This window comes from Triticum aestivum, chromosome 7A, assembly GCF_018294505.1.
Source record: "Triticum aestivum cultivar Chinese Spring chromosome 7A, IWGSC CS RefSeq v2.1, whole genome shotgun sequence".
Taxonomy (NCBI): Eukaryota; Viridiplantae; Streptophyta; class Magnoliopsida; order Poales; family Poaceae; genus Triticum; species Triticum aestivum.
The window spans coordinates 312,969,483-312,975,180 of record NC_057812.1 but is presented as its reverse complement, the minus strand read 5'-3'; the positions used below and the strand labels follow the sequence as shown (position 1 = coordinate 312,975,180).

General features: G+C 48.0%; 1 pseudogene across 1 annotated transcript; it reads left to right on the top strand.

Moving 5' to 3' along the window:
• The first annotated feature begins 270 nt into the window (after positions 1 to 270).
• On the top strand, positions 271 to 4,715 carry LOC123153316 (glyoxylate/hydroxypyruvate reductase HPR3-like; annotated as a pseudogene). Its single transcript, XR_006476429.1, has 3 exons — positions 271 to 468; positions 1,734 to 2,268; positions 2,494 to 4,715. The product of XR_006476429.1 is annotated as a glyoxylate/hydroxypyruvate reductase HPR3-like (transcript).
• Positions 4,716 to 5,698: the final 983 nt, after the last annotated feature.

The window sequence follows — 5,698 nt, the reverse complement described above, 5'->3', positions numbered from 1 at the left end:
CCTTGAGGGCAATGGGGAACGAGTTCGCCCTGACCTTGTCGTCACCATTCGCTGCCTCGATGCTCAGCAAGTAGAGCTGGAGGAACTCCGTAGGGTCGGGGGTGCCGTCGTAGCGTGGGGGCAGGACTGACTTAAACTTGCCGGGCCAAACGATGCAGCACAACTCTCGGCTGAAGGTGCGGCAGCCCGCCACACTTACGGGCGTGGCTCACGTGAGGGGAGCTTGGTCCTGACGTCCACTGCCACAACCTCTAGTGGCGTGCGGTCCTGATGCTGGCGTGGCGGTGCGGGGAGCGCACGCGCATTGTGCTGTGGTTACTGCACCACCTGGGAGCTAGGAGGAGGTGCGCCATGAGCTACGTCGCCCGCACAGGAGGGCGGGGGACAGAGCGAATGGGATGGTGCCGGGGCCTTGCCGGCGGTGTTGATGAGCTCGGTGATGCAGCCCAGCCAGGCGTCATAGCCCTTGTTGGTGGGGCGATAACGCAGCAGTTCCCGCGCCATGAGGAGCGCGACATGCTGATACGTCTCCAACGTATCTACTTTTCCAAACTCTTTTGCCCTTGTTTTGGACTCTAATTTGCATGATTTGAATGGAACTAACCCGAACTAACACTTTTTCAGTAAAATTGCCTTGGTGTTATTTTTGTGCAGAAATAAAAGTTCTCAAAATGACCTGAAAATTTACAAAGAATATATTTGTAATAAATAAAAAATGTTGGCGAAAGAATCAACCAGAGGGGACCCACCTACTATCCACAAGGGTGGAGGATGCCCCCTACCCCCTAGGTGCGCCCCTACCTTGTGGGTCCCCTAGACCTCCACCGACCTTAATTCCAACTATATATGTTCACGTTCGGTAAGAAAGAAATCAAAAAGAAGGATTCATCGCGTTCTACAATACGGAGCCGTCATCGCCTCCCGTTCTTCATCGGAAGGGCTGATCTGGAGCCTGCTCGAGGCTCCGGAGAGGGAGATTCATCGCCATCATCATCGCCAACCTTCATCCATCGCCAATTTCATGATGCTCACCACATGCATGAGTAAATCCATCGTAGACTTGCTAGACGGTGATGGGTTGGATGAGATTTATCATATAATCGAGCTAGTTTCGTTAGGGTTTGATCCCTAGTATCCACGATACACTACTAGGGAAAAGCTTATAAGCAGACGCTTACTAGTAGCATGGGTTTATACCCCTCGCTACTGCTACTTACTAGTAGCGCGTGTTTTTACCCCTCGCTACTATTAAGTTCATAATAGTAGCGCTGGTTCTTACCCCTTGCTACTACTAAGCAGTCTCTACCGTACCCTCGGGACATGCCATAATCGTAGCGAGGGGTATGAACCCGTGCTACTACTAAGTTGATAATAGTAACGTGGGTTTATACCCCACGCTACTACTAAGTTAATAGCTATAACGCGGTCACGCAACCCAGTTTACTACAGAGGGACCGCCGCAACACCCACCACCCGATCCCACGGATCCATTCCCACCCCACCAAGGCACCAACCGTCCCACACCACCAACCCCACGTTTGTCTAAACAAAATCCACACAGCCCGATCCAGATCCCCAACCTGCTCTCCTCTCCCAACCCGATCCAGATCCCCCAACCTCCCCTCCTCTCCCAACCCACTCGCCGCCGGCCTCCTTTCCACCTCCTCTCCTCTCCCTACCCACTCGCCGCCGGCGAGCACTAGGTGGATAGTCCACCACTACACCGTTTGAAGCGGGTGGGGATCGTGGGGCTGGGCAACATCGGCTCGCGCGTCGCCCGGCGTCTCGCCGCCTTCGGTTGCGCCGTCTCCTCCACTCGAGGTCGCCCAAGCCGTCGGCGCCGTACCCGTTCGTCCCCGCGCTGCGCGACCTCGCCGTCGGCAGCGACGTGCTGGTGCTCTCCTGCGCGCTGACGGACGAGAGCAAGCACATGGTGAGCCGGGACGTGATGGAGGCGCTGGGGAAAGACGGGGTGCTGGTCAACATGGCCGGGGTGGGCTGGTGGACGAGCCGGAGCTGGTCAGGTGCCTCCACGAAGGCGTCATCGGCGGCGCCGGCCTGGACGTGTACGAGAACGAGCCGGCCGTGCCGCCGGAGCTGCTCGCCATGGACAACGTGGTGCTGTCGGACAACAGGGCCGTCCTCATGACGGAGTCCATCGGCGGCGTGCTTGAAGTCGTCATCGCCAACCTCGACGCCTTCTTCTCGGGGAGGCCACTGGTCAGCCTCGTGCAACTTCAAGCACAAGAACTTCTCCAGCTTCATATGGTAATCACATCACTAAGCAACCGAGTAGCTTCCTTCCACAATAATTAATTCTCCTTCTGTGCATACGGTAGATTGTTGATGCAGTCTGAAAACTGGCACTTACTACTCGGAGTCTAGTAGTAGTAGTATATATTCCGAGGCATCAACTGATTATTTCCTAATGGATGTGTATTTTGCATCTGAATCATCTACTGAATTTAGTATTTTTCCGTGGATTCGTTTCAGATGGACCGCGGGAGGTCGTAAAGCGAGCGGTGTGTGCCATGAACTCTGCTTCCTTGGCATCCAAGTTCGTGTCCTGTGGTGTCCATTCTTGATATAGTGCCATGATTTTGCCTGTCATTACTTTCCGTGCTATTACACTTTTGTTTGTCATTACTTTCCGTTCCACGCCAGCTCACGCGCACGGATCTATCTGCATATGATTAATCCTTGATTTTGAGTTATGATATGTTATGCTAACAATTTTGTGGGACTACAGGTTTTGAGATCTTTGCTTTCCCATGCAACCAGTTTGGTGGGCAGTAACTTGGCATTGATAAGGAAATTGTTTAGATTGTTTCCACTCGTTTCCATGCTTAGTATCTGATTTTTGGCAAGGTAAATGTGTGCATGATACTTCCTCCTTTTTTGGTGTCTCTCTTTCAAGCTGAAAGAAACGATTGCTTTAGTGTACAATGTACATTATTACTGCTTCCATAACAGTAATGTATTTAATTGAGGAAATACGATCCAGCATGTCTTGTCTATTCTGTATGCAGTCTGAGTGATATAAGGGTGCGTTTGGGAGCCAAAGTATTTTTGTAGTTTTTAAGGAATACTGTGGTTTCTGAAAGAAAGCTTGGTATTCAATACTTTGAGTCGTTTGGATGAAAAAAATACTACAGTTTAACAAACCGTGGTATCCCTAAAATTGTGGTCTTTTTGTAGTATATAAAAAAGAGGTCTGGACCTCTTTTTAAAAAACTGAGAAACGTTGGCTGGGTTGTCTCTTTGTCCATCTTCCTCTGGCCATCGATGCCTCTCACACATAAAATCGATAGCTAGTCGATCGATCTATCCGGTTAGAGGGGCGCACAGACACGTACAAATGACGACTTAGTGCCGGCTGAAAACACATGTCGACTTGCAGCGCATGTCGTAACTAGCTCTGTCTTTCATTGATTACAGGATATAACTCTATACAGAGATCCTTCCTAGCATCTAGGAGAGAACATGCCCGTGCAAAGCCGCATGCATAGAAAAACTGCCACTTGCCAAACACTTAACGAAACTGGGAAAATCTATGTTTTTCATAAACTAGAGTATTTGTTGCCCATCTATTGAAATACTGAGGTTTTGGAATACTATGGTTTTGGAAAAACGGTGTTGCCAAACTAGGCCTAAAACTTTTTGGACTACCAATGTTGTAAAGGTTAAATTATTATATTTTAAGGTTGTAAAGGCTGTATGTTGTGTTGGCTAAGACTAAAGATTGTAAATTCATCATCGTACCAATGTCATTCTCTTTGCAGATGATTCTAGAAACTATATTATCAGTTCATTGCTACTTTGTATGTGCCTTATGATATGTCCTCGTATATGTCTGGACTGAAATATGAGTGTCTTGGTCCTTCTTATATTATTTTTTATGATCTCAGTCAGCCTCTTTCACACCCATTGTGTTGAGGACCAATGAAAATATGTTCATTTTGATGTCATTTTATTTGTGAGTAAATAGAAGTTAACCTGATTATGTGGTTGCATGATTTGCCTGATTCTGTGTTTCTTTTGGACTTTATGTTTTTCTATGAACTTGTCAAATCTATATGCGTTCTTATATAATTATTCTCTGCACTTTCACTACTAGGAAATATCTTATAGCTTTAGTTGTGCATTAGGGCTTAAATAAGAATCTCTGGGAAAAAATGTTGCACATTGGCATCTACATGTACTGCATTGTTTTCGTGCCATTCTTCTGAAGAATCTGAAGTTTCTGAACCTTTGTTTGTAATGCTGCAGGGTTCTGGTGGCGATGATGACAGTCGTCGAGAGGTTCGTGGACTTGACGGTGTCGTGGCTGACAGGTTTCAGAGTGCGGGGAGCGGGGCACGTGTACGATGGCTTACTCCGTCCGCTGGTGGCAAGGCACGAGGACGACATCGACCGAGCCAGCTGGAGCTGAAGGCCAGAGCGAGGGATGTGACTGCGTCGCAACTCAAGGTGGCGGCTGTGTGTCGTCGCAGCTGTAGGCCGTGAGATCAGGCCGGGCAGGCTCCGCGCATTGACGAGTGGTCCAATTTCCGGATCGAGTCATAACAACTTACGTAGGTAGTTGCTTATGTAACTGTGCGATAGAATGGAATTATACATGAGTTGGTGCTACAATGTGGAATTGGAGAAGATGTGAAAACTGTGTGATAGAATGGATTTGGTTGATTTTTTTAATTTATAATAAGTTAGTAGTAGCGTGGGGATAAAATGGCATGCTACTAGTATCTAGGATATTAGTAGCGTTGGCACTATAGACACATTATTACTATTTCATTAGTATTAGTTCATAATAGAAGTAGCGTGGGTGGACACGCTACTATTAACTTCGTTAGTAGTAGCGCGGGTTCGATTCACGCTACTACTAACTTTTAGCTGTAGCGCGATACTAGTAGCGCGGATAAAATGGGGTCGTCTTTGCTATGCTTAATGGGGTCGCTAGGGCCCGAGTGCCATGATTTTGGATCTGAACCTATTATGTTTTCATGAGTATATTTATGTTCTTGATCCTATCTTGCAAGTTGTAGACACTTACACTTATTACGAGTTATGATCTGCATACCCCAAGGTGACAATAATTGGGATTCTTTCTGGCAATTACCATAGTTTGAGGAGTTCATATATTCACTAAGTGCTAATGCTTTGGTCTGGTTATCTATTAAAAGAAGGCCTTAATATCCTTTAGTTTTCGGAAATGTTAACGCCCACACGTGTGGGCGCTACCCAACTCGCCCACACGCCTGAATCATCGTCCACTGTCTTTTGCACGAATCTTGACACGAAAAGGTGAATTTGGTGTGCCACGTAGGACGGGGCTGGTGTGTGGGCGTTGGAGAGTTTGCCCACACACCCGCACAACACTGTTTGCCAGCTGAGTTGTGTGGGCAAACTGCTTTTCACCGACACAGCCACCACCTAGGTCATGCGCGTGTGGGCGAACTGCTTTTCGCCCACACGACACTCCTACCTTGTGGATGGCAACTGCAGTTATGCGAACGTGGCAACTCGGTACACATATGGCAACTGAACTGCAGTTACGCGAATGTGGCAACTCAGTACACACACATGGCAACTGTGATTCTTTGCTACACGGCAACTGCAGTTGCGCGCACGTGGCAACCAGACAAACACATATGGCAATTGAACTGCAGTTACGCGAATGTGGCAACTCAGTACACAC